This window comes from Pimephales promelas, chromosome 1, assembly GCF_988280905.1.
Source record: "Pimephales promelas chromosome 1, fPimPro1.hap1.1, whole genome shotgun sequence".
NCBI lineage: Eukaryota > Metazoa > Chordata > Actinopteri > Cypriniformes > Leuciscidae > Pimephales > Pimephales promelas.
The window spans coordinates 50,115,156-50,134,096 of record NC_142769.1 but is presented as its reverse complement, the minus strand read 5'-3'; the positions used below and the strand labels follow the sequence as shown (position 1 = coordinate 50,134,096).

General features: G+C 38.2%; 1 protein-coding gene across 2 annotated transcripts in view; it reads left to right on the top strand.

The window, feature by feature from the left end:
* Nucleotides 1-18,941, top strand: part of pacs1b (phosphofurin acidic cluster sorting protein 1b) — a 70,700-nt gene that overhangs the window by 22,965 nt on the left and 28,794 nt on the right. The gene's annotated exons all lie outside the window — the stretch shown is intronic.

Here is an 18,941-nt window from a genome sequence, read left to right as displayed (position 1 = left end):
CTAGCAACCACCCAGAACACCCTAGCAACCGCCTAGCAACACCCTGGCAACCATATAGAACACCCTAGCAACCACATAGCAACACCCTAGCAACCACCCAGAACACCCTAGCAACCACCTAGCAACACCCTGGCAACCATCTATAACACCCTAGCAACCACCTAGCAACACCCTAGCAACCACTCAGAACACCCTAGCAACCACCTAGCAACACCATAGCAACCACCCAGAACACCCTAGCAACCGCCTAGCAACACCCTAGCAACCACACAGAACACCCTAGCAACCACCTAGCAACACCCTAGCAACCACCCAGAACACCCTAGCAACCACCCATAACACCCTAGCAACCGAGCGAGCTTTTTGCCACTGCAAGCACCACTTCACATTTTCCTCTGGAAATGTACATTCTAGTGTTGTGAATACTATTCTCCAAGACAAAACTTTGGCACGCTACTCCTCCCGCATTTTTTGTCACAGACACATGAATGAGGTGTCAAATCGACCAGCTCGTTAAGGAGAGGTGTGCTATGACTTTTCTAAGCAATCGGTTGTACGATGTTCGTCTGGCGGGCGATAAATCGGACAGAAAAAGTCCCATAGACTTAACATTGGCACAAAATTGGTGAGATCATATCTTTTGAACAGAAGGTCATAGAGACATGGGGTTGGGCTCATTTTACTCGGCCTATCATGCAGCCAACAAGTAGAGACATAATAACTTCATATTTACGCCCTAGCAACCACTTAGGGCAGCCTAGCAACCATAAATCAACATATTCAAGTCATTTCTCAGCTTCAGAAAATAGAAGAAACATGGATTTTGCCTTTTTTTGATTTAGACTGTCAACTACTGTTTAAATATAATCTCATACACTGTATAATCACACCATAGCAACCATATAGAGTACCCTAGTAACCACCTGAACACATGAATAAGCCATTTCTCAGCTGAATAAACAATTTATCATCACAAAAACATCGTACAGACGTGTTTGGTGTCTCGTATGCAAAAATGTGCCACACTCTAGCAACCGAGCGAGCTTTTTGCCACTGCAAGCACCACTTCACATTTTCCTCTGGAAATGTACATTCTAGTTTGTGTTTATTATTCTGCTTTGCATTACGCCACACAACACCCCTTAATTGTTTTATTATTATTAATATTTTGAATTAACTTTTATATTTTCATTTCATTTACGTTTTAGTCATTTTATGTGCTTTGGTCACTTTTATTAGTATTTGTTTATATTTACAATTTTTTATTTATTTATGTTTTGAAAATTATTTTATTTCAGTTAATTGCCAAGGAAACATTGCTATATTTTTTTTTCTTAGATAAAATATAAATCGTATTTTTTACATTTTATTTCAAATGATCAAAAAAGACAGCGGAGGCGTAGTGTGTGTTGTGTTCAGTAGGGCGTGTGTGTGAACTAGTGCCATTACACTCACGACTTGCCCTTGCAAGATCTTTCCTCCCTTCCCTGAAAGTGTTGGGGAATTTTCGACCGTTGCATTATGGGTATTCTTCGCTCGGGAACAGAGATGAGAGATGCCTGGCGTTCCTCTCCATCCTTTAAATCGGGTAATCCTCATGGCTCTGGGGTTTCTCGGTTCTTGTCCCTGCAGGATCTCGTCCCATCCTCACACAGCTGATTAAGATGGACTTCCCATTCCGTCGTTCTCTCACTCAGGTCGAGGATTACTCTCTCTCTCTGTCAGCTAGATAGTCATACACTCTTCAAAATACTGAAGCCGTGCGCTTAGCTCCTTTACACATTTAAAACATATTATATGAGATTCAGTTCTTTAAGCAGTTTTGTCTACATCATTTGCTATGATTATTAGCATAATTATACACTATCCAGGATCTGTAAATCCTTTTTTATCATAATAAATATTAAATCCTACTTTTATTTTGATGGGTTGTATTGAAGACCTTTGAGTTTCTGCGTTTGTATTTGATGTAGTACTAGTATACTAGTAAATATATTATTTATTATTTATGTAGTACTAGTAAATATATTATTATCTTCAATTTAATGGATCATGTGATCTTGTATGCTGAAATATGTTCTGATCATGTCAGCAACACACACACACACACACACGCGCACACGCGCGATGCATTGTGTCTACCTTTCATCTCTGATGACATGTTTATGTCATCATCAATATTACTGTTATGAAACCATACACTCTGAAACTGAAACACTGCCGTTTGTTTAGTTGACGTGACGTCAATGACGTCATGTTTCAACTGATGAATCCATGCGTGAGAGCGAAACGCCAGTACTGACCCAACGCTGAGATACACGTTTATCAGTGTTTGTGTGTGTGTGTGTGTGTGTGTGTCACAACAGGCCTGTCAGGAGTCACGTGACTCAACCGCGAAGCTACAAACTGCGGGATCCTGAAGCTTATTATGTAGGTTTATCTTATCACGAAAACGCTGTTCACTTTATCCGTAAGTGTGTTTCTGCACGACACGCTTGTGATGATGATGATGGTTAGATGTATTTTCTCCGACTGTATTACAGTCAAACCGTCCAAATAAAACCTGAGGGACTGAATCGCGTTCTGACGCGTTTCCTGGGATCGTTAACAGTATTTTTAAAGACACACACACACTCGTGTCACATTAGGCAGAGACACACTGACCCACTGACACAGAGACAGCATTCGCGTGATTTCAGTAATTCATAACATAAAGATATATGACTGATGATGATGATATCACAGGCTCAAGGACACTGTCAGATATTCATGTTCACATTTTATCTCAGAGGAATTGTTCTGATTTATTATGATATGTTTGATCAGTGCAGTTGGCTAAGTCTTTTCCATCGGTGTGGCACAGTAACGCATGATATAGAAAATCTGATCAGTTTTTATGACTGGAATTTGAGGATTCTGGTTCTAATTTTGATTAAAATTGTGGTATTTTTGCATTATTTATATACTATTATATTATTTATTAATATTTTGAGTCTGTGTTTATTTTTATGTTTTAGTATATTCATATTTATAATAGTATTATATCAGTTTTAATTTACAGTTTATTTTAAATTTTAGTTATGTTGTTGTGCTTTTGTCGTTTTCCTTCGTTTTATTTTTTTAGTGTAAGTAATTGATTTTTTAATTATAATTTAATAATTATTGAAACTTTTTCAGTTTTACAGTTTTTCATGTAATATTTCTATCACATTGTATTTTATTAACAAATGTAACTTTTTGAATAGTTTTAGTTAACGATATCAACACCGGCTTCCAAATGGAAAAATAATCATATTATAATTCGAACAATGTTTTATGAGAAAATAATAATGCCTAATATTATTGCAGTTTGTACATTCTCAAACGTTATGAAAAAAATACATAATGACAAATTAGCAAATATTTGTCATAATAATAAATATCATTTAAGAAAGAATATTCCTAATGTGTGAATCTCAGTCATGTGTACAATAGATGTTTATTTTTAAATATTTAAACAAATGGAATTCAGATTCCAAATGGACAAATAACTGAAAAAAGTTGTCAGACGTTTATGAGTCACAGACCGCGCATGACATCATCATCCTCGTAAGGTGTGGACGTCTTTCCGCTCCAGTGATGATGTCATTACTCCGATTAAATTTCAGTCTCTGATTAGAATACAGTAGTGCGTGATGGTGTTGGTGTCGTTCTCCTCCACACCCTTTTTTCTCAGCTGTGGTTGCAATTGAGCATCACTCTGTGTGTGATGTCTGTTCTTCACCGCTGAGCTTCAATATATACACCAATATATTAGTCACTGGATGATCATCGTGTCTTGTCGCCAAGGCATATCGGCGTAATTTTCCATATTGTGCTGATGTTTACATGTATGGAGCGACTCCGGTGACGTGCCGATAATATTGTGCATCCCCAGTCCTGAGTCGAGATTGTGGTTGCTAGGGTGTTTCTAGGTGGTCAGAATAGCCCAGAAACAGGCTAAAGATATTCCTTTTAGTCAGTGGGTTTTCCACTCGTTCTACTCATTTCCACTCGTCTTTCCACTCGTGGGTTTTCCACTCATTCTTCACTCTCCTTCATCGCATTTCCATCTCATCTCCAAATCAGATGATTAACGGTCTTTACATCATTAGTAGCTAATTGTGGGTGTGTGTGTGTGTGTTTAAGAGCTGGTGAGTTTGTTTATCTCTTTAAACTGATCGGTGTTTAACTTGTTGCTTCACAGGATAAACAGAATGATTCATTCACACACCTCTGTCATACACTAATTGAATCAATATTTGCCTCAAGGAACATTTACAAATTGTCATGAGCATACATAATATGTCCAATAATATCAAGATAATTTAAAATGTACTTTTAGTTCATTTATTTTAGCTTTTTAAAGACAAGTTTTACAAATATTCTATAGTAGTATTTTATTTATGAATATTTTTAATTAGCTTTTATTTTTTTATGTTCACTTTCAATTTTAGTTATTTTATTATTTGCTTTGATCATTTTAGTTTTCTTTATATACACTATATTTTTACATATAAATAAATATATTTTTTATATTTAATATTTCAATATTTATTTAATAATTATTCAATATTTTAATATTTAGTATAAGTTTTTCTCTCTCTCGCTCGCTCTCTCTCTCTCTCTCTATATATATATATCCTCAAAATATAGTATATCTATAGACGCACACCAGTGTGTGTGTGATTGGAAAGCATCACGGAGTCTGTTTTGAGGTCAGTGAAAGTGAAAGCTGAGCGAGTGTGTGATGGATGTCCTGGGTTGTTTTGGCCGTGCGGGACGTCCCGCTGTGTGTGGGACTTCCATGACGTACGTGTGTCTCTTATCTGTCACGAACAGAAAGGTCACGAGGCATGTCATCATCTCTCAAAATTACACTAATGCTTTTGTTTTCTTTCAAAAAGTGAACCGTTTACAACCAGACGGCAAAGTTACAAGAGCTGTGTGTGTGTGTGTGTGTGTGTGATGATGATGATGCTGAAGGACGAATCTAACAATCAAATTGCGTTTTTCACCATAAAGTAGCCTGTTGAAAAAAGCCTTTTTTAATATTTTGATTTTGAAGTGTGCTATGGATGATTTTTTTATTATAACTATAAATTTAAATTAAAATGTATACATTATTCATAGATTAGTTATTTATTTCAGGAACACTAATATTTATTTTACTATTTTCTTTTGACATATCACGGCAATAAAGCTCAAAAGTTATTTGCGAGAGACTCATTCCTGTTTCTACTAGTAAAATAAATAAAAGAATTGCAACAAATGCTATCATAAAGTATACTTGAAGTAATAATTTACAAATATGCTAAAAAAAATCTGTGTATTTATATATATATTTGCATTGCATTAATACAAATATTTTTTCCATTACATTAAGCTCTTGACAAAGGCAAATATTTCTCTGTAAAAAAGAGTTCTGTAAAAATCCATTTTATGCAGTTTATTTTCATTCATTTCAGTTTATGCATGTATAATTTTTGTCAACAATTTACATATTTCAGTGTTTTATGAATAACAGATATGCTTCATTGTCAAATATGAACTCATAAAATTGGTTTCATTTTCTTTATGCATATACTGTGTGTGTGTAATGTATGTGTATATATGTGTGTGTGTGTGTGTTGAAGTGAACGTTGCCGGGGGTGTTAGCATGTCTGGGGAGATGAGCTCGACTCGTGAGTGGATCGCCACCAAGGACGTGAAGGAACAGACTCGTCCTTCCCTCGAGCAAGTGGAAGATGGAGGGAGGGTTATTACGGAGGAGAAGAGAGAGAAATGGAGGGTTATTACGGAGGAGAGGATGGATGGAGGGAGGGTTATTAATGGAGGGATGGAGGGTTATTACGGAGCAATGGAAGTCTTTGTCACTAAGGATCATGCACTGAGCGAAAGCCACTGCTCTATTGTACAACATCCATTAAGAGCCCAACGAGCCGAATGTCTGTTATACTTAAGTACGTGTTTGTGTTTGCCCACCTACTTTCCCGTTTAATTTTAGCCTTTTATAGAGTGTGTGTGTTCACTGTCCCCATTCCTCTGGCTCTTTACGTTGTCTTGTTTATGCACGTATGACTGCATATTTTTATACATGTCACTGAACAAACAATGTTATCATGTTCAGCGTCTGGTTGTGTGTGTGCGTGCATCCATCCACTTTCAGCATTTACCATTTAAATCCACATTTAGAGCAAGAAGAATCTATGGAAATAATTTATTAACACTGTAAAAAGGAAAGTGATATTTTCCTGTGATTGTAGTCAGTAATAAATGAATGACCTATCCATTGTTTTCATTTTGAAAATACAAAAAAAAACTAAATAAAAAATAGCAGGTCTCATTCACTAAGCATGTGTACGCACAGATTTGTGTATGAAATTTGCGTACGAATAATTATATTGAGGTTATATTGGCATTGCACTATAAATAAAATAAACATCCTTAGGAAAATATCTGAGATGGCTTGAAGAACACCGATACCCATACTTGTGTAACGGTAGTGTAAAAGGGATCGTACTTGTGTTACGGTAGTGTAAAGGGATCATACTTTTGTAACGGTAGTGTAAAAGTGATCGTACTTGTGTTACGGTAGTGTAAAAGTGATCGTACTTGTGTTACGGTAGTGTAAAAGTGATCGTACTTGTGTTACGGTAGTGTAAAGTGATCATACTTGTGTTACGGTAGTGTAAAAGTGATCGTACTTGTGTAACGGTAGTGTAAAAGGGATCGTACTTGTGTAACGGTAGTGTAAAAGTGATCGTACTTGTGTAACGGTAGTGTAAAAGTTATCATACTTGTGTAACGGTAGTGTAAAAGTGATCGTACTTGTGTTACGGTAGTGTAAAGTGATCATACTTGTGTTACGGTAGTGTAAAAGTAATCGTACTTGTGTAACGGTAGTGTAAAAGTGATCGTACTTGTGTTACGGTAGTGTAAAGTGATCATACTTGTGTAACGGTAGTGTAAAGTGATCATACTTGTGTTACGGTAGTGTAAAGTGATCATACTTGTGTAACGGTAGTGTAAAGTGATCATACTTGTGTTACGGTAGTGTAAAGTGATCATACTTGTGTAACGGTAGTGTAAAGTGATCATACTTGTGTTACGGTAGTGTAAAGTGATCATACTTGTGTAACGGTAGTGTAAAGTGATCATACTTGTGTTACGGTAGTGTAAAGTGATCGTACTTGTGTTACGGTAGTGTAAAAGTGATCGTACTTGTGTAACGGTAGTGTAAAAGTGATCGTACTTGTGTAACGGTAGTGTAAAGTGATCATACTTGTGTTACGGTAGTGTAAAGTGATCGTACTTGTGTTACGGTAGTGTAAAAGTGATCGTACTTGTGTAACGGTAGTGTAAAAGTGATCGTACTTGTGTTACGGTAGTGTAAAAGTGATCATACTTGTGTTACGGTAGTGTAAAGTGATCGTACTTGTGTTACGGTAGTGTAAAAGTGATCGTACTTGTGTAACGGTAGTGTAAAAGTGATCGTACTTGTGTTACGGTAGTGTAAAAGTGATCGTACTTGTGTTACGGTAGTGTAAAAGTGATCGTACTTGTGTTACGGTAGTGTAAAAGTGATCGTACTTGTGTTACGGTAGTGTAAAAGTGATCGTACTTGTGTTACGGTGGTGTAAAGTGATCACTGGAAGAACCCAGAGCTGCTGTGTGTGTTGTGGTATGTAGTGTATGTGTGTGCGCATGTTTTTCTGTGGCTGAGTAGAAGTATGTGATTGTGAAACTGCGAGAGAGACGGGGGAGTGTCGCACACAGAGGAAAGTGTTATTGCTCAGATGAAGCTCAACAACACACTTCTCTACACAACCACTGTGGAGAAGATCAGATCGTTTCAGTTCATCCTGAGATCTCTCGCTTCCAGATCTGAACACAGCCGGAGACAGCGTGGGTTATCCTGAAGCTCTTACACACAGACGGATGAGATCATTGTTTTGTTTTATTAGAAATTAATGAGATTTTATTTGCGATTGTTGTTTCCTATGAGCACACACACACACACACATACAGGAGGAGGAGGAGGAGGAGTCGAGTACGAGTTACTGCCCTTTAGAAAGTGTCATGGTGTGTGTGTGTTTCAGAGAGAGAGAGACTGCATTGCAGAACTAGATTGCGGCTTTGTTAAGTGGGACAGTCTGAGAATGAGAGACCCTGTCTGGAAACACGGAGGAGGGAAGCAGGACACCAGGAGGACCAGGAAATAAGATCTATGCTATGCGTTTTATTTTTGGTTCGTTTGTTTATTAAAGATGAAGTGTGTAATCTCTGCAGCACAAAACAATTCCCATCTCCTTTGAGTCTATCAAGACCTCCTCAGCTGTACTGGGTGGTTGCTAGGGTGTTTTGGGTGGTTGCTAGGTGGTTGATCCCTGGCCAAAGTGACAATGGGCTATATGCACGCATAAGTTCCGCATTTGACGTAAGGATGCTCGTCCATTTCCGGTTGTGTAGATTAAAGCGGAGGAAAACCGAGGAAAACGGGATTATGGCAGAGTCTTCAATATTTACTGTCCTCCAGTCTTTGAAATGAAACGTACATACGTTTAGATGTAATTTTATATATAGTTATGTTTATTTAATATAATTTTAAAAAGAAGCATAAACACAACGAGGGGTGTCTGTTTTATCTGTTTTTGTGACTAACGTTTCATTAGTATAACCATGGAGTATAAAATTCAATATAAATTCTCGGTATTGCATTGGACTCTACGATCGGCGGAAGTTATCGAGCATCCTTAATCCTTCACCGGAAATACCGCCGTGCATAGAGCCCATATTCCTGCGTCTTCAAGTGATCTGCAACTTTCCTTTGTCATTTTCTGGGAAATCTCACACACACACAAAAAATCACTCACTCACACACACACAATCACTCACACACTTTCTCACTCGCTCACTCTCCCACACCCACTCACTCACACTCACTCATTCACTCGCACACACACACACAAATATATTAAAGGTAAACAAACCAATTGAATCTCTCTCTCTCTCACACACACACACACACACACACTTTTCTCCACAGGGGCCGGTTGAAGGCTATTGTCTTCACAGCATGACGACTAAATTGTAGAATCATTTGATTGCTCCCTGGGGCTCACACACACACACTCATACACTCACACACACTCATACACTCACACACACACACATGAGACTAGAGTGATTCTCATCCAATCAGCCGTGTTGTGGGTGTGACCTTCACTTGAACTCATCGCAGGCTCTTCAATCAGAGTCATTTGACACGATTGAACCACTGATCTCAGACCTGCCCTGAGCGTCACATGATGATGATGATGATGATGATGGTCGAGATTTCAGTAAATTCATGTAAATTCATGCCGTCATGTAAATTCTGTCCTCGTTAAACCCGTGTGACTCTCCTTCAGTCACACACACACACACACACACACACACACAGAGGAGTGAGTTGAGCTGTTGTTCAATGTGAACTGGAACATGTTTGTGCAGATGATGATGATGATGATGAAGATCACTGTGGGAAACTGTAATCAGCACATGACACTGAGAGTTGGCACGACAGGAAGAGGAAGTTGCACAATGACTGACAGATTCATTGGGTACTTAATCTTCCGTGACATCACATCCTGTTCACTGCCTGATGAAATCATCTGATGTTGAAATATTACTGTGGACTTTATTTGAAAGACACAGATGAATGCCTGTATAATATCAGTGTGTGTGTGTGTGTGTATTTGTACACATTTAGGCTAACTACTATCTATTATTTTTGTTTTGGAATTGATATTTGTCCTAAAACACCAATTTTAATCTTGATTTTCATCTAACTGACCTCTCCAAGAATAAATGTGCGTCCATATTCACGTACTTCTATTCCGTTGTGTATACTATAAATGGTGAGATTAGTGTGTTCAAGCGTGTGTAAAGTTGGCGGTGCCGCTGCCGTAGGCATAATTCCTTCATGATGCGTTGCGTAGTGTGTAATATACAGTGTGTTATCATTGGTGACAACTTGAGATTTGTTCTTCTGGATAACATGCTCTGACGAAACCGCAGGAATGTGGAAAGAGTTTCTCTAAATCTGCCTGAGAGACTCATGAGTAACTGGGAGCGCAGGTGTGTGTGTGTGTGTGTGTGTGTGTGTGTGTGTAACATCAGCTCAGAGCTAAAGTGGTAATGAGAGGGAGGTGGATCAATTCGGTCTGTATTAAAAAAACAAATTGGATCCCTCTACCTCTCTCACACACACACACACACACACACACTAGGTTTGGCTCAATAAACACATTTTCTCCTCACAATTATGACACCAGCTCTTGGTATTGATCCTAAATCTCAAAAATAAAAATCTCCTCATCATTTCCTCGGCTTCACGTCCTTCCAGACTGCACAACTGTCTCTGGCGAAACATTGGGCCAAACAACACTGGACCCTGAAGTTATTCTTTGTGTGAGAGAGTGTGTGTGTGTCGTGTTTTGCCTATGTTGTAGACCATCAGCCAAAAGTCTTGGACTCTTGAAAGCTGATCTGATAGCGGCTGGATTAAGGTGTCGGATTAGAGGATAGAAACTGTCATTAGCTCAGTATGAAAATGAAAGAAGGCAATGGAAAGTCCCAGCGTGTGTGTGTGTGTGTGTTTAGCATTGGCGTTGTGTTATAGTCCTGCAGTTTCTCTGTGTCTGTGCAAGTATCTGACCTGCATACTAATCACACACTCTCACTCTGTCTGTTTCTCAAACACACACACACACACACTTTCTCATCTGTGTGAGGCTGATGAGGATAGAGCTTTGAAATGATTCATTCATCTGTGTATTTATATTATATCTGTATGCACCACACACACACACACACACACATAATAATGCTGTCAGCTCACTCTTGGTTTATGAGGCTTCACCTGTTTGTTCTTGATTAACTTTGTTTGATAGACAAATAGAGTTGATTTGTGTCTCTGGGCGAAGCTTCAACTCATGACACACACACACACACACTCTGTCAGATTGGCTGTCTGTAGTCCATCCAAGCAAGCTGATTTGTCGTTTGAACGGTGGTGAACGTAGACGTCTTGCAGAGACGGTTTGATGTTTTCAAAATGATGAAATGATTTGATGAAATCAAAATGGACAATTTTCGTTTTTATGGAATATTGCAGTTTATTATAAATGATTGATCTGTTCTGTACACTTCATTATTTTCATTATTCATGCGCCTCGTAATCTGCCCTACATGACGAGGGCGGGGCAACCTGTCAATCACGTGAGATCCACCAATAGCAAGCCATAACCATCCAATCAAATCCCCCCCCCAGACAAAATCAAGCCCCGCCCACATTTGTTCTTAATCAAGAAGCAGTTTCACTCGGATGTACGTCACAATAGAGAAGAAAATCTGCAACTTTAGTTTCAAATGAGTCCTAAAGCAGACTTATAGACATATTTTTCTGTTAAACACTTTCTTATTTTATCCCTCTGAAACTGTGAATGAATGTGTCAATGAGATTCCCTCAGCAGAAGAACGTGCGTCAATCAGAGCGTGTGACTGATGGTGTGTGTGACTGAGAACAGGAAGTGAAAGACTCTCAGAAGAGAATAAAGGAGAAGAGGGAGGAGAGAGTCCGTCTGTTCTGTCGTCTCTGGCTTTATTTCCTCCTGTAGTTATTTCTGCATTATTGATATTATATACTATATATTATTGATCATAACATCATGATCAATCTCCCAGACGTTAGCGCTTTAAAACGCTTGCTATCCCAGCTGTACGATTCTCAATAGCAGCAATATGAAAGATATTCTATAATATTTGGTATGTATGTATGTATTAAATATTTATTTAATATTATTAAATTATTTATTATTCAATATTTATTTATTTAATACCATAGTATGTATTTTTTCCTACTATGGAAGTCAATGGGGATTGAGATCTGTTTGATTAAAACATTCTTCCAAATATCTTCCTTTGTGTTCAGCAGAACAAATAAACACATGGTTTGGAACAGCTTGAGGGCGAGTAAACGATAGAATTTTCATTTTTGGGTGAACTATCCCTTTAATTTTTGGTATGTTTTTAGCTTACCTCAAGGGCATCCAAGATGTAGGTGTAATCAGAGAATGTCTAATTGAAGAGAATTGGCACTGGCTGGTTACTTCCGGGTTCTGGACTGGCTGCAGTAACGCGTCTCTGTCCATGCGGGGGCGCAGTAATTTTAAAGTTGCATTCAAAAGGGAGGGCTAAGAAAATACACTCAGCTGAAAATTGCATTTTTAAGTTCTCTTATCTGTTCTAAAAATCCGTTCAAAAATGTGATGACGTCACACAATAGCAGAATGCTAGCGCGTTCCGGCCAACAACGGCCTAACCTGTAGGAAATCAAAAGGACAAAAGTACTCGTTCACTTTACTTTTGTCCTATAATCTATATTGAACTTGCGGAATCAACAATAAAATATATGTTAATTTAACGACAAGCAGGTGAAAGAGACACATTTAGCCGTTTAGCCCCATAGACTCCCATTCATTCTGCTCTCGCCCGCGATCACCTCCAGTGGAATTCTAATGGAACTGCAACCAGGATGATACACAACGGGGCTAATAGGAAGTGCCAAGGCTCTCCGTTAGACGGGCTCTGGTGTAATTTCAAAGTGAACTATCCCTTTAATATTGCATTCACTTGAAGAAAAAAAATCTACTCTGTTTTTCTGAATTAACAAGTTATAATTATCTCACAATTGCGAGATAATTTTTCATGGAAAAACATATTTGTTCTGTTTTTCTGAATTAACGAGTTAATTTTTCATGAGAAAAAAAAACGTTTGCTCTGTTTTTCTGATTTAACGTGTTAATTTTTCATGGAATTTTTTTTGCTCTGTTTTTCTAAATTAATTAGTTAATTCAGAAAAACAGAGCAAAAACTTTTTTTCAATGAAAAATTATCTCGTAATTCTGAGATAATTAACTTGTTAATTCAGAAAAACAGAGATAGATTTTTTGTTTTCTTCAAGTGAATGCAATACGCCTCCGTACTTTAACTAAAGTAGTTGACAAATGAATATTATTGTAAAGTGTTGCAGTTGGCTAAATTGTTATGAATGTTAAATAATTATTGGTTAAGACATGATTTGACTCTGCAGTAAAGTTATGTGCAGTGAAAAATGACACAAGCTGTAAACATAAACAGTTGTGTGTGTGTGTGACTGGAAACAGCTGAGCTGTCGCGCTGCTGGGAAACGCTAGTTTTAGCTAGTTGCTAACACACACGCAGTACTTTATTTGTCGTCTCATCGGGACCACAAGGGGATCGGGTGTTGTGTGTGTGTGTGTGTGTGTGTGATGCCGCTCCTCTATGGCGTGTTTAGAGTGTTTCGGCACAGTTGTGTCGGGACGCTTTCGAGTAAACGCCGAATGGCCTGTGGAAGCGAGAGCTAACGGCAGATATTTCCCAGAGTTCAGTATGTGAGTGGGAGTGAGCGGTCGAGGGTTAAACGCTGCGCTGGAAGCGGGTGTGTGTGTGTTGATGTGTTTTGGATGAATGGCACCGAGGGAAAATAGCTGTTTGGATCATCAGCCAGAGCTTAGCAAAGCCTCACAGATCTGCGTTCGGGTGATTCACGGATTGGGCTTCGTCCAGCGCCGCCTCAGTGTGTTTAATTGTGTCTGAATCGAGCCAGAGAAACACGAGCCTCTATTACTATAATGCGCTGTAATGTGACTATGAAATGAAATCACACACTGGCACCGCTGACCAGATCAGCAGGAGTGTGTGTTCAGTGCATCATCGAGTGTGTCTGGTTGAGGAGTGTGTGTGTTAAAGGAGCCTGTATAATTACATTTTAGGCCACGTCCATTAGACAAACTAATCACTATTACTGTTAGATTGTTAGCAAACACTCTGAAGCAGAGAACAGCAGTGTTGTAGTACTCGAGACTCGGACTCGTCTCGGACTCGGTTTAGAGACCATATTTTAATGGTCTTGGTCTTGTCATGGACTCGTGTCCATTTGGACTTGGAATTGACTCGTACTCGAACATTTTTTTTTTAGGACTCGGAATTATTCCCGAGTCCACTCGTGTTCAATTCCAAATATTTTTCATGATTATTAATGTATGCTAATAAAATATTTCTTTAAATTGATTGACACGCCCAGTGATTGGTGATTTTCTAGTGCGCAACTGCACATGAAAAATTGTAATAAAATTACTTTTAACACCACCTACTATGTGGCCTTTTTACCCTGAACTGATCATATTTTTTAAACTCTAAGTAAATTCAGTAAAACAAAAAAAAGGATTTCTCTAAGTAAATTAGGTAATCAACCCGCACTGGTCTCGGACTCGACTCGGACTCGACCATCTCTGGTCTCGGACTCGACTCTCTATGGACTCGGTCTTGACTCGGACTCGACTCTCTCTGGTCTCGGTGTCGACTCGGACTCGAGTGAGGTAGTCTCGACTACAACACTGGAGAACAGCATGATGAAACCCTCCCTGAGAAATGAACTTAAAGCATAATAAAGTGAGTCTCGATGGGATGAGGAAAGGAAAGCGTGTGTGTGTTGAAGGAAGACAGGTACTCCAGAGACACTGGGAAGGGAATGAAAACATAAACAGATGTGAGGCAACAAAGAGCCAATCACCTCCCAGGATCAGTGTTTGTGCTGAAGGTCATGGAAAATCAGTCATGTAATGAGAGGCGCTGGGGAGGTGTGTGTGTGTGTGTGTGTTATAAGTGTCCTCTCTGACAAGGTCAGATGTGCATACAGGAGTGTGAGAAGAATATGTTAAGGAGCTTCATTAGATCTCATTTATGAACGTCTATCCATCAAACTGTCTGTGACTTTATTTATTGTTGATTTATTGATTATGGAATTATTTGTTTACTTTTTAATGAGACTCAATCATTTATTTATGCATATGGTGTTATTTTAAATGGCGTCAGTAATGCATTACCTGATTCTTCTCAGGCTGTTGGACATCTGCACTGCTCCAGTTTTGTATTATCATTGAAGTATTTTTGTGAGCCAGTAAACAGAAAACACACACTCGATTCCTCCTCCTGAACCCTGCGGTGAGGTTTCTGCTGTCGACGGCTGTTCTGATGCTTTAATATCTCATGACAGCGAGCAAAAAGCGTCCCTCAGACCTGTACAGCTCTTTCTTCATAGATCTGAGGACAGACCCAGACAGCGATCAGATCTCGTCTGCGCACCTGTGTGCGAAACTGTTCCCAAACTAATCAAAGCCGTACACACACACACACACACACAGACTCTCAGAGAAGAGGTGCTCGCGTCGCATGGGCAGCTGTGTGTGATTGATGTGTGTTTTCTGAAGCTGGAGGGTTATTGTAGTGTTACGGGCCGAGGCTTTGACCTCTGTGTGTGTGTGACAGCTGACACTTCAGAGACGCGACAAAGCACACACACTAACAGAACATTCAAAAGTTTGAGGTCAGCAAGATTTTTTTTGTGAGAAATGAACACTTTTCAGCAGGGAGGCATTAAATATATCAAAAGTGACAGAAAAGACATTCATACTGTTACTAAAGATTTCAATTTCAAATACTATTTATGTTCATCACAGTCCAAATAATATAAATGAAGAGTTCAGATGCAAAAGCCTCTAAATGCCATTTGAAATTTTCTTCTTTAATGATGATTTTTATCAAACTTGTATATTTAAGTTCAGTAATTTCACTTAAATGGTTGTTATTTAAGTGAAATTACTGAACTTAATTATACAAGTTTGATAAAAATCATCATTAAAGAAGAAAATTTCAAATGGCATTTAGAGGCTTTTGCATCTGAACTCTTCATATATATATATATATATATATATATATATATATATATATATATATTACATTGATAATACCGTAATCATAAATGTGTCTTGAGCAGCAGATCATTATATTAGAGTGATTTCTGAAGGGTCATGTTAGGGCTGTCAAACGGTTAATCGCGATTAATCGCATCCAAAATAAAAGTTTGTGTTTACATAATATATGTGGGTGCACTGTGTATAATTATTTTGTATATATAAATACACACACATGCTTGTATAAATTTAAGAAATATTTTCATGTATATAGATTTATATTTAATTTATATTATATATAAATATAAATATTTTATATATAAATAATATTTTTTTCTTAAATATACATGCATGTGTGTGCATTTAATTTATATATATACAAAATAATTATAGAGTGCACCCACATATATTATGTAAACACAAACTTTTATTTTGGATGCGATTAATCGTTTGAAAGCCCTAGATCATGTGACTCTGAAGACTGCGGTAATGAATTCATCTTTGATCACAGACCATAATAAACTACACTTTACTAGATATTCACATAGAAAACAGTCATTTTAAATAGCAAACATATTTCACAATATTACTGTATTTTTGATCTAAAAAAAAATCTAAGTGTTTTACTATTATTCATATAAAACCGTAATTTACCGATAAAGCGTTATGAAATAATTTACTTGTCAGATTCAATTCAGTCGCTGATTCATTATCTTTCATCAAAAGTTTCTTTACGACTCGTGCCCCGTTTACAAAACAAAATGCTAGTCGTGATGTATAACTATTCGTGGATGTCTTGTTCTGGAGGCGGGCTTATGCAAATGTGTTTGCCTATGACGTCACAGGTCAATATCAAAACGAGCTGTTTTTGGAGATTGAATAAATAAATCCTTTGTTTATTATTACGAGAAGGACGTTTTTATGGATGAAACTTGCAGGATGTTTTAATGGTATATACAGATCACAGCTGGTTAGATTCTCATGACCCCTTTAAATCGAAAAAAAAAATGCCAATATATGTGTTAAGATCGTTTTTTTTTTAAGGTTATGGTGTAATTATAGTGTTTATCTTCATTTAAGAGGCGCATTAGAAGTGTGAAACCCTGTAATCTAGATGAATTTGGGAGAAGATCAGCTGTGTATTGGATTTTAATAAACATACGGTAGCAGTAGCCGTCCATCGAGACTTTATGAACCCGTACAGCTGTTATCTTCAGCTTTATTACTGTAATAACCTTGTTTTTTGGAAGATAAACTCGTGTGGCATCCCACACACACTAAAGCTAATTTATTATTAATCTAAGAAACAAGCTCAGATGAGAAGGAGGGAGGGTCCATCTAGCCTCCGTTTTGTTTGAAAATACTTTAAACATCACGTCACCTGACATCGCTTAGAGCACCTTTAAAGATCACTTCATCTGGAAAGCGTCCAATAGACGTATTGTAGATGAGCAAACACTCTAAAAAACATGCATCCAGATGTAAACACACACATCATCAAATATACGTCTCTGTGATGTACGTGTGCTAGGTAGTCGTCCCCCTGATAGCACACGTACATCACAGAGACGTCTATTTGATGTGTTTATGTGTGTTTACATCTGGAAGACGTATTTTTTAGAGCGTTCGCTCATCTGCAATACGTCTATAGGACGTTTCCTGTCAGATGTCAAATAGACGTTTATAAGATGTCTTTAAGATGTAATATGTTAAACTGACATCTTAAAGATGTCCGTCAGACGTTAGTAAACAGCAGACGCTTTCCAGATGAAGTGATCTTTAACAGACATCTAGCAGACGTTTGTGTGCTATCTGGGTCGTGACATCGTCGAATGAAGGCTGTGATTCAACCGTCATGAACACTGAGGTTTTCTCAGTTGCAGTGTTGTTGTTTTTTTGCAGTGTAGCCTACATTTCACAATGAATAATTGTGACTTTGCTGTTAAGCACTAATGTCACAATATTTCGCATTCGTTGCACAGTGACCGGAGGCTGGTGAATGTTATTCCCCAGTGTGTGTGTGTGTGTGTGTTTGTGCTGAAGTCAGTCTTTAGGAGCGACTGAGGGCCCGTCCACACGAAGACGCATTTCGCTGTGTACGTATACGTATTTTTTATCGTATTGGCGTTTCTTCCACACGGATCCGGCGTTTTGGGAACCGCTATTTTTTGAAACCGGGTCCCAAAGTGGATAAATCTGAAAACGACATCCTTGCGGTTTCGTGTGTACAGCCAGTCGGTATATTGTGTGAAACGATGATGTCATCACATCATGTGTCGGCTGCGTCACACGGCATCTTTGTCGTCTTCTTCTTGGTTCGTATGCAGCGCGCAAGGTTATGCGCATGCTCAAATTATTCTTCTCCGTGTATCTATGTGGCGGAATTACAGCGCCCCATACTGGTCTGGCATATACACTACACCGTTTTCAGTCAGTTTCAGTGGTTTCGTGTGTACGCAGATATTTCTTGAGAGAACGCTGTGTTTACGGATTTTTTTTTAGAATGAGGGAAAAAATCGGATAGGGAACGCACCGGCTTCGTGTGGGTGTGGCCTGAGTAAAAGTAGCAACACGACTAACAGCATTCATGAGCTGTTTTACAAATGCTGCAATAATCACTGTCCTAAACATGCTTTCTGTTTACATCTCACAATTCTGAATATTTATGTCAGAATTGTGTGATTTATAAAGTTGCAATTGTGTGTTATAGAGTCAGAATTGTGAGATGCAAATTAGCAATTCTGAGAAAAAAAAATCACTTTTTTTCCCATAGAATTGGACTTTATTACTTGCAGTTGCGAGTTTATCCCAACAATTCTGAGAAAAGATGTCAGAATTGTGAGATATAAACTCGCAATTGCGTGTTATTAAGTCAAAATTGCAAGTTTATATCTTGACCAATCACAACACACTGGTCCAGCCGACCAATCAGAGCACATTATGCTTTTCAGAGGGAGACAGGAACTAAACAGAGCGTTACTGACAGACTAGGAATAGAGGAGCCGCAATATGGGGAATATAATGTGTTTTGAACATTTCAAGCGTGAAAAACTATTTTAATTGAGGTTTTGTGAATGAAGCATTTGATCAAAGTGGCATTTA